The sequence below is a fragment of the Ascaphus truei genome, chromosome 11 (genome assembly GCF_040206685.1).
Source record: "Ascaphus truei isolate aAscTru1 chromosome 11, aAscTru1.hap1, whole genome shotgun sequence".
In the NCBI taxonomy this organism is placed as follows: Eukaryota; Metazoa; Chordata; class Amphibia; order Anura; family Ascaphidae; genus Ascaphus; species Ascaphus truei.
The window spans coordinates 29,034,465-29,046,482 of NC_134493.1; positions in this window are offsets into that span (position 1 = coordinate 29,034,465).

The window sequence follows — 12,018 nt, forward strand, 5'->3', positions numbered from 1 at the left end:
TTTGTAAATGAGAAACTATGTAACAACTGTAGGTTGAGGTTTTTCTCTTTGTAATTTAATACAGGTATATGAGGTTTATGGCAATATATCATATTAAATGAAATTCCAGGTCTAATGGTGTACATTTTTAATTTGTAAAATTTTTACTGTACATTGATTATCATGCATAGTGTGATTCAAACTGCTTGTAATTTAAAACACTATTTAATATTCAGAATAAAAGTTATATATTTATAACTTGTGTGTTTTATGAACATTTTTTTGTATGCAAATGTGTGTTGTGGAAGCCTTTGATTTACCTCAGTGATTTTCAGTCTTTCTTAGAGCTGGGGTGTGCAAACTTTTTCGCCTGCGCCCCTCCCTCTCTTCCCCCTCCCCCCCTTACCCCGGCGTTTCTGATGTAATTTGACGCTGTGTTGTCATGGCGACGCGTCACCAGAAGCCATCTGAGGGAAGGTAAGAGAATATACAGGGGCCTCGCGTGCTCCCCCCGGCATTTAAATGCTTTGGGGAAAAGCACGGGAGCTTTAAGTGTGGGGTCCTCCCACCAGAATTTTGTGCACCCCTGTTTTAGAGCTCCACGTAAGGTTAGCTTGTTCTGCAAATAAAAATCAGATTTTCGACTTTTAATAACCTACATTTAATCTTCCATTCTTAAGGAACCACATACAGGCAGTCCTCGGTTATCCGACACAATGCGTTACTCAAAATGGCGTTGTGAAGCGAAACGTCTTAAAGCGAAACACGTTTTCCCATAGGAACACTGTTTAAATGAAAGGTTCCGTTCCTGAAGGCATTTTTAACACTAAAATACACCAAATATTTTATGCAGGCAATAAGATACGCAGCACACACATAAATTATATAGTGTATATACTGTATTATATATACAATATAACATAAAATATCATATAGTATATTATATAGTATAATATAATATTATATAATATATATATTATATACACATAAACAACTTTGCAAAGCGTTGTAAGAGCGTTGGATAAGCCGTTTTGGCGTTGTTAAATTGAACATAGGTATGCACTGCGTAGCGTTGGATAAGCCATTCGTTGTAAAGCGAAGCGTTGTAAAACGAGGACTGCCTGTATATAGATGCAACCTTCTTAAACAAAACAAAAAATGCACCCTACTGCAACAAAAATACTTTGGGTACATTTGATTTGCTTAGGTATGGAGGTTTTGTAGTTTGCCGACCTATTGAACAGAATCCAAACCTGCAGAGCCTTAATATATTCTTCACCTAAACTAGTTGTGTGTCGGAAAGTGTGTTGACTGAATATGGAGTGGAACACGGAGCATTGTGTGTCCTTGAACTGAAGTCTTTAGTTTATAGCCTTGAAAAGGGCATCTACTGCAGTATATATGGAGAACTGTTATATTGGGCAAATAAACATTTTGGAAATTGATGCTCCATTGGTGCAAAAATATAGGAGTTTGTGAGGTATACAACAAGACTTGTCTGTCATTTATTTTATTGTAAGAATAGCACATTTCTATCTCTCTAGGAGATAGTGACAGCTTAGTACATTCCTTCCAGCACTCTGAGAATAGATATTGTACAACTTATAAAATGCCAGATTTGACCATGAGCGTTATGGGTAACAGCTGCTTTGCCTTGCGTCTTAGTGTTTCGATGGCATATAAATGGGGAATATATATTGTTTTTGTGAAAATGGGCTTCTCAACCTTTTTTTTTTTTTCTGAGAAAACATTAGTGTTCATCTTACACTTATGGTTAATAGTTTGAAGAGTTTTGCCCTGTCCCTTACTTTGAAAATGCTAACTCGCATAGTGACCATCCTAAACCCATTAACGTCTAACCCAAACTGTTGAGCAATACGTAACGAATTTGGGAAACTTCTGTATCAGGCTACGGGGAAAAAAAACTCTGGAAGAATCTGACACTACCAAAGCATGAAGTGAAACTGCTTCTGCTATATTTCAATTACAAATGGAAGGACTCGCATATAAAGTATCTGGGAATTCTGTTTACCAAAAATTAGACTTATTTGGGGCTGTTAGATTAAGATCCATTTCCAAGCAAAGCGCAAACATTCCCTGCTGTGCCCCCCTACCTGCTCTCCCTCCCCTGCTAACGCCCCCCTCCTTACCTTGTCGAATGACCCCACGGGGCATGTGATGTAATGTTGCCATGGCAATGTGACCCCCGCGTCATCCTCGAAGACTAGGTAAAGGATGTTGTAGAGGCCTCGCGATCCCCAGGCATTCATTTAAATGCCTTAGGGGAAGAACACAGCGCCTCTGCAACCGCCGCACCCCCACCCCCCTGAAAAATCTTGCGCGCCCCCAGTTTGCGCACCCCTGGATTAGATAACAGATTTCTTTGCTGGCGTATGTAACATCAGTCCAGATTAACATCTTTCCGCGACACTTTTGTATAATTTCCAGACCCTTCCAGTAGCAATCCTCATCAAGTATCTTGGATATCCAAAATGCCATATTCAGATTTATAAGGCAACATAAGTGACCAAGAACACCTAGATTGGTTTTGTTGGCTTCTGGCGGTCCCTGAAAGGAGGTATTACTCGGCCTGTCACCTAAAACAAATCACAAACTTGCACTTCCCCCAAGGGACTTGGGTGGATATTGAATACTCATTTATCTACCCCAATTCCCTGCTCGCTGCCCTGTGGCCAGAGATAGAGGACAAACAATGGTCCCAGAGGCGTAGCTAAAGCCGGGGGGGGGGGGCTGCACTCTTGGGATGCCCGCTCTCCCACCTGTCGGCGGCACATTGCAGGGACCTGAGATGCAGGAAGGAAGCACAGCGGGTAATCCCTCCCTCTGCAGGTGGGTGGGGCCTGGGTCAAGGGGCGGGGTCCTGAGCGGAAGGAAAGGGGAAATTCCTTCCTCTGCAGAGCCTCCATAGGTGGGTGGGGCCTAGGTCAGGGGGCGGGCCTCACGTAGTGCAGCGTGGGACTGGAGATGTAGCCTGAGAGCCATGCTTGGAAAGGTGAGAGGGAGGGAAAGGGGCTGGGCCTCGGTCAGTGGGCAGGACTGAAGCTGCAGTCCGAGAGACAGACTGGGAAAGGTGAGAGGACATAAAAATGAAGTAAGAATGAAGATGATCGATGTCAGCGCTGCTCCGTTAGATGACAGGCTCACCAGGTAGGTAAAATCAATTTATTAAATCTACATAAAACAGATACTGATAAACAACAAAAAAGACCTCCTCCCACGCGTTTCGGGCGAGTTCGCCCTTTCTCAAGGAGTATGACAAAACATGAAGGGAGGGTGTTATTTATAACTCCCTTCCAATGGTTGACTAATGTGTTGCACCTGATTAAATAACATTTATGCAAATTTCAACACACAGGGCTCCTATCAAATAATCACATTGAATATATCATGAAAAAGAAAAAATCAGTGTATATATCATACTAAATTTCTCATAGTATCTTAATCTATACCAACACGATGGTATACAGAACAACATAAAATATATCTAATTACCGCAACTAACTGAAAATAAACAAAAACAGTTTTAAGGAATCATTTGCTGCATACAAAAAACACAACAACATTTAGATCCATTGTATAGTATGTATGACCTTATTAACCACTTCATAACTACAGGTTAATATTATTAAAATGTATATATATAAACATTTGGTTGATTAACTATATGATGTAATAACATAAAACAACATAATGATGAATGATAATTAGTATAAGGTAATAACTGATAAGAAGAAAGAGAAGAACAAAAAAGACAAAAAAGAGAGAAAAAGACAAACATAAAAAGAAGAAACACATTAGTCAACCATTAGAAGGGAGTTCTAAATAACACCCTCCCTTCATGTCTTGTCATACTCCTTGAGAAAGGGCGAACTCACCCAAAACGCGTGGGAGGAGGTCTTTTTTGTTGTGTTTCAGTATCCGTTTTATGTAGATTTAATAAATTGATTTTACCTACCTGGTGAGCCTGTCATCTAACGGAGCAGTGCTGACATCGATCATCTTCATTGTTGTTTACCTTCGGATCGCGGTCGCGCAGGAAGTGCGTCACTTACCCCTTCAGGGAACACAATGGCCGGGAGCAGCAGAGGGGATGGACCATCGTGAGCTGCATGAGCTCCATCCGTGGGCTGCTACATCTGTGGCCGCTGGCCCCACATGGGAAGCGGGTCTGCAAGTGGCTCTTGCCCCGCATCTCCAGTAGGTCTTTTTCCTGCTCCACATATTTTCTTATTTAGCTATACAGCTGTAGGAGTTACCCTAGAGTGGACAGACGGTTTCCTTGGATATATGAAAATGAAGTAGAAGAGGGAAAAGAAAGACATAGAGACATACATGAGGGGGCCCTGAAAAAAAATTTGCCCGGGGGCCCACACGTCTAGCTACACCACTGAACAGTCCTTAAAAATTATATCCAGTATTATTAATTGTATTCTTTAAGTATTTGGTATTCAGCCAAAACTAAACATCAACTAATCAAATCCCCCTCAAAATTGGTTCCTCTATTTGATAATCCAAACTTCCCACCTGGGTTTAACACGAGAGTTTACGATCCCTGGAAACGGGGATGATAGATTTTGGAAACCTAATTTCAGAGGGAAAGATTCTCAAATTTGAGGAAATAAGTTCCAAAAAATCTCTGCCTAATGTTGAACTGTTCAGGTATCTTCAGGTGAGATTCTTTCTTACCCAGCCCCAACCTTCCCATCCTCTACAGCCTTTGAGAAGATCTGTAGACACAGAGGTTATCAAAAATGGCTGGTGGATATCCCATTTACATGAGGTGGGAGGAAGATTTACAAGTTGAAATTACAAGGGGGGTGGGGGGGGATATAGGGGAGACAGGCTCGAAAACCTGAATCTGCATCATTACAAAGGAGAATATATACAAGAACCTATCTAATGCCTAAAAGGCTGTGTTCCATAAACAGGGATGAGTCATTTATGCTGGAAAAACTGTGGAAGGTTTGGGGACCTATAACATATTTGGTGGTACTGTTCCAAGGTACAGAATCTAAGAGGAAATGGTAGAAATTACATTCCCCCTAGACCCATTGATTATGATGTTGGCTAAACCAATTCAGAATATAAACCCAGCTAACAGGAAGCTGATGTCCCACATCCTAATTTTAGCACTCTGCTCGATGGGAGTTCGCTGCCATGTGGAAAAATCACCTATCACAGAGGGTGGTAGAGGAAAGGATCCATGTGGATTGAGAGGTTAACATCCTTCCTGAGACATAGGGTGAGGGCCTTCCATAAAACGTGTGAGCTCTGGCTCGACAGGTGACTGACTGAAGCAAATAGTACAAAAAAAGTGTGATTAAGGCGCTCCACTATGAGGCAATAAATTGTGAATAGTGATTTTATATAGCTAAAAATGCTTAAATAAAACAATGGCAAACACAGAGTAGGTAGCGCTATCTATATATGTGATGTAACCCTAATGCAGGTATTACCCTAGCATGGGGGGCTGCCTAAACACTAAAACTGACCCCCTGGTCAGTAACAGAACAAAAGAAAAAATATAGTGTTAAAAGGCGCCAGCAGGTAAAGGATATATTCACCAACAGGAAGAAAACCGAAATGGATTCCAGACGGTAGAGATGTGCTTAAAGAAAATGCAAAAAAACACAAAACATAGTGTAATACTGTATGTACAAGAAACAAACAACATATACTATACTAATATTACTTAAAAAATATATATCAGCTGAGATCAAGGGTGGTAAGAATTTTACAACATTTAATAAAATAGTTTAAAAACACTGGACATAAAAAACATATACAAATAATACAATTAATCTAAGACAATATTAAGGACAATTAATATGGGACCCGTGTTCAGCTACACCAGGTGGAGTGCCCACTCACCGGACGAAAATGGTTTGCAAGCGGTGGATATATTGGAGAGTATCCCCTCTCTTTTCAGCTCACACAGCCACTGCACAGGAATCTGGGCCAAGATGATAGTTGCACACGCCAGACCGCGTGTGTTTCTCCCCTGGCTCTCGTTTCTCGTCGCAGCTGGTGATGGATGAAAACGCAGCAATTGCGTGCTGCTCACTCAGCTGTTGCACCGGGTTCGGGGCCAAGAATTCAGCTACACACGCTGAACTGCGCGGGCTTACTTCTCCCTGGCACTCCCTCCTCCTCGTGGCTGGTGGCTGGTACACCGCAGCAGATTCGCGATAATTCTGAGTACAAGCTGATGAACAGCTGATTCGTCACGGCACGGGAAGCACCTCCAGGCGTAGTGATTTGAGTCCCACAAATTAACCCTACGCGTTTCGAGAGCGAGCTGCTCTCTTCCTCAGGGGTTCTAAAGATATGACCCATAGTGTCCTCTTATATAGGGGTCCAATTAAGTCCACAAATCACCCTAATTGGTTTCTTGCACATGCGCAATCAATGTTATGGGAAGACTGATGTCCATTTGTCCGCACATGCGCAGTGCAACATAATAACAAAGGAATAACATACAGAGTTAGAATAACGATCTCAGCTGATGAATAAAGAAAAACAATATGTGCTTGTAGCTAATCTATACATAAGCTACAATATGTGACTATACTATAAACCTAACCTACTATATATGTGTACTATAATATATTTATGTGATTAAATATTATGAAATATATATTCTAAATATGTGTATATAGTGTGAATATTAATAATTATATAAAATGTAAATTTGTGAGTTAATTAATACTATGAAATATATACAACTTATAATAGTGATAATAAATTGGCATATAATGTGCTAATATTATTAATCAAAAGTGTTTATGATAGTGCTTATTTAATAATCGTGATTAATTTAAATAACTCTAACTGAGTGAATTGAAAATGGTGGTATATTAATGAAATTATATATTAAATAATCAAAAATAAAATTATTGAATTTATTTGTGATGCTACAGTGATGGTGCTTGTTTCATCTATCACACATTTTTTGTTACACATACACTTTATACATTTATACATACAAGACAATAATACATTATAAAATTCAGAATTAAGATTATCTGAAATCACAAGTTTTATACAATAAATTTTATTGTCTCTATGGAAACCATTGATATGAAAGAAAGGAACAAAAACAAGATGGACAAATAACCTTTAGACTTAATTAACCAAAAAGGATTTTAAATTGAAGTCAACGTTGAGGCCTAGTGGGGATAGTGTCTTTAGCTCGTATATCCAATAGGACTCACGTCTCCCCAGTTGTCTCACAGCGTTTCCTCCTCTCCAATTTGGAGTGATAGTTTCAATTGCCATACATTTCAAACCAGTGGGATCTTGGTTGTGCACTTGTTGAAAATGATTCGATACGTTGTGCGTTGCTAACCCTCTCTTAATGTTATATATATGTTCATATATGCGTCTTTGGACAGGTCTAGTGGTCATACCCACATATTGCAGACCACATGGACATTCCAATAGGTATATTACAAATGAACTTTTACAAGTGATATGTTGTTGAATAATATAATTTTTGGATGTGTTATTAGATGTGTAGTTAGATGTTTTTTTACTATATTTGCACGCAGTACACCTATGACATGGAAAATATCCCTTATTTGTGACTGTATTACGTAACTTTGTTTGTAAGGAAGGGCAGCTTGGGGCTAGTTTGCGTCCGATGTTTGGTGCTCTAGTAAATACAATCTGAGGATGTTCTGGCAAAATGCCTGCAAGTTCTTTGTCTTTTTTAAGAATGGGCCAATATTTTTTAAATATTTTTCTTATATTTGGTGCCATCTGATTGTATTGTGTTATAAAACTAAGATTAGCCGATTTATTTCTATCTTTCTTTTTATATTGTAGAAGACTAGATCTTTCTATTGCTGCCACTTCAGTTATCGTTTTGTCAAGATCTTTAGACGGATATTCTCTTTCCAGAAATTTTTTCTTTAAATCTACAGCTTGATTTTGGAAAGTTTCAGCACATGAACTATTTCTTTTTAATCTAATAAATTGTCCTTTGGGTATATTCTTAACCCAAGATGGGTTATGGTGACTGCGTGCATGGAGATAATTATTTGCTTGTACTGGTTTAAAGTGAGTTTGGGTTTCTATTTGATTGTTAATTGCCGAAATGAGTAAGTCTAAATATTCTATAGATTGTGAATAGTGATTTTATATAGCTAAAAATGCTTAAATAAAACAATGATTAAATAAAACAATGATTTGTGCTCTTCTACTATATTAACCGTGCAAATGTGTTATAACAACATAAGGAATTAGAAAACGCAGCTCAAACCTTTTGAGACGGTCCAGATCTCCTTTTGTAGATTTCCAAAGTCAGGTTTGGGGAGCGCAGATTTCACCATATGTGGAAGAAATAAAAATAATATAGTGCAATCTATTTTTAAATATGAGACATCATAGTATCAACAGAAATGGGGACTCACACTTTCCCAGTGATTAAACAGCAGTGGATATCAATAGCTATCTCAGCCCAGGAAGACCCCACGGGGTAACCCTCAGTGCAAACCAGAAAAGTACACACAGTGCAACTTTGTATGTTCAATACTGTATTGTATTAGAATGAATAGTATCACACTTACTGTTAGTGTGGCATGTGCACATAAAAATTATAGGTGGCACAGATCCTCTGGAATCTCCGACCGCGTCGCGTCACTTCCGGCAACAATCCGCGTCACTTCCGCTCACGGAACCTCCCGTTGTTTGGAGCGGCGGGTGCCGACAGTGCAGGGCAGTTTTGGGAGCTTGTATGGCCTACTTGCTTGGACTTTACGCGTTTCGCTCGTAAAAGAGCTTCATCAGAAGTCGACTTCCATAAAACCTGGGACCTCTGGCTCGACAGGTGACTGACTACCTGAAGCAAAGGGCTGGGCTGGGAGGGTTGATCATTAGCGTGACCCAGATAAATGGGGATTTGCTGTAATGATTAAAGGACGGTGTTGGTTTAATGTATTTGTCTCTGTATGTTAGAGGTGCTTGTACACCGGCTGGTGGGCACTCTCCCCCTTCCTCCTCTCCTTTTCTTTTTTGTATCATATTTCCCTAAAAAAATAAACATTTCAGTGATAAAAGAAAGAAAATAGTACTGGGCTATGACTTCTTACAATAAGATATTGACAGAACAGTTGTATAGTGTCAGGTAAAGAATAAATGTACTCAGCAGCAGGCTGCTTAGAGCGGCAAAATGAAAAATCTTGTTGTTTTTTTTTAACAATTCAGTTCTGTAGTGTTAGATAATCGTGACTATTTTTTTGTTTGTTTTTTTAATTCAACTCTCTGCCATTTTTAATGAGTTTTAAAGCCGGTTTCAGCCCACCTCCCCAGCAGTGCAAGATCTTTGTAACACATTCCTGATTTTGATCATTTGTTGCCAATATTCCCAGCAGTTTGAGCTGCACTGTAACAATAGTCAATTTTACCTTATTAATATATACAGTACAGTTGTGTGAAAAAGAAAGTACATCCTCTGAATTCTATGGTTTTACATATCAGGACATAATAACAATCATCTGTTCCTTAGCGGATCTTACAATTAGGTAAATACAACCTCAGATGAACAACGACACATGACATATTACACCGTGTCATGATATATTTAACAAAAAATAAAGCCAAAATGGAGAAGCTATGTGTGAAAAACTAAGTATACCCTTACTGCTTCCATAGGAATTAAGATACTAAGTAGCAGACAGGTGCTGCTAATCAAATGCCCTTGATAAATTGATCATCAGCAAGTGTGACCACCTCTATAAAAGCCGAAGTTTTAGCAGTTTGCTGGTCTGGAGCATTCAGGTGTGTGTTAACACAATGCCAAGGAGGAAAGACATCAGCAATGATCTTAGAGAAGCAATTGTTGCTGCCCATCAATCTGGGAAGGGATATAAGGCCATTTCCAAACAATTTAAAGTCTGTCATTCTACAGTGAGAAAGATTATTCAAAAGTGGAAAACATTCAAGACAGTTGCCAATCTTCCCAGGAGTGGACGTCCCAGCAAATTCACCACAAGGTCAGACCGCAGGGACAAGAGCCGCCCCACAATGGGGCTGGTCCCGCTGCGAGGGGGGCCGCTGCGCCGACAGAAACTCCTGCTCTCAAGAAAATTGAGATCAGGAGTTGCGACAGAGTGCTGGGCCACGCCCCCCAGCAGTTCAGCCAATGAGGGCAAACCTGCTGGGTGACGTCACGGCCGCGCCCAGTCACTCCCCTGTCCCCACTGTCTTTCCCCCTGCAGCTCTCTGCAGACCGGGGAATTCGGCTGCACGCGCCCCCAGCCTCGCAGGTGCGCGTGCAGCGCAGGCAGCGGGGCCGCAGCCTAAAGCAGGTACAAACCGAGCGGATTGGCTATTAAACCAGGCGCTTTGTCACTTTTTATAGAAGCGGTTTAGCAGTGATTTGCAATAGAGAATAGGGGTTTCTCTCACATTTCATTCCGCTTCTTGTGAACGTGCGGTTTGGCAACGACTACTTCGGAGCTACTAGAATTAGCCCCACAATCTTGCATAAAATGGGGCATGAATGGAGGGGAAGAAAGCATCATTTTGCCGCTCACCTTGAATGTAGAGCACTGTTTTGGACACCACTCCAAAAAAAAAATACATTATGGAATTGGAAAAAGTACAGAGAAGAGCCGCCAAATGAATAAAGGGGTTGGACGATCTGATTTATGAGAAAAGGCTTGCTCCTCTAGATTGCATACTCCCACAAGCAGGACCCTCGTCACTTTCTTTGTATCTGTCTGCATTTGCTTTTTCTTATTGGGTATGTCAACCTGTGTATGTAATAGACATCACTCTGTACCCCTGTTGTACCACGCGGTGGCATATGTTGGCGCTTTACAAATAAACAATGATAATAATAATAAGTGCTGTATACAGTAGGAGTAAGAGTAACACATATTGTAGTAGCAAATATGTTATCCAATAATGAACCTTTTTTGACCCCTGCTTTTCATTGATTCGCTTCCTACTCTGTCACCGATGGGGTCAAGCTGATTATTCTTGCAAAGCAACTCGGACGCGTTCCTGTTACGTGATTTCCACAATTAAAAATGGCCAACTGCGACAGTCAGCCAATTGTCTAAACAATCTAGGTGTTATTTCCCGTGTGGTAATATCACCATGCCAGGTAAGCAGAGCGTTGTGTCTGTATATGGCCTTTTCTGTCCTTTTTCTGGCACTATAATTTGTTTAAGAAGTTTATCACTTTGGTATTGTGTTGTATAAGGTCACTTCAGAAGATGTGTGATTAAATTTCACGCTTAAATTCGAATAGATAATAGTCCGTATTCTCCCACTGTGCGGCTTTATCATACTGGATTGCACAAGACATTAAAAATTGGCACGGCAATGAAAGGCCAAGTGTATTTCTGTATAGCTCGGGTACAAAGGGATATGAGTACATAGATTTTACATAGGACTGTATTGATTTGTGAGGCTACTTAAGATACGGGTCTGATCTCAGTGTATACTGATTCTGTGAAAGTTTACAGGGGTTACTGATGTGTGGAAGAGGATGATCCAATCAATTAAAAATGGTAAAACTAGATTGCATTGTAGCAACATTTCAGATTCAAGTAACACCTGCTGACGTCCCTGATATTTAGTAGGGTGATACCATTAAATCTACGGAGCATGATACAGTTAAATTAAAATCTTTGGCGCACAGGTCAGTTCCATTGGAAATGTGGTGGCTCATTTCTAGGGGAAATTAGTCTTGATTTGGAGCAAAGCTTTTTGGATCCCAATTTTTACATTTTTATTTTTAAAGGTGCATTTACCAGAGATTTCAACTTGCAAGGACAGAAATAAGTGAGATGTGTTTGTTCCGGATCCAAAGAGTAACTGGACTGGAAACGTTCTGACCTTTACCAGTGGCAGTTTGAGAAAGCTAATGCTAAAATGAGTGAAACTGACCCCAAATCAGTGAGACTCACAGAAAGCACTGAAGGTGACCTATCCTGGGGTCAACTGAGCAACATGTAAAAATTCCTGTCACGGAGATTTGGGTGTAAAATAAGTGATTTCCTAATT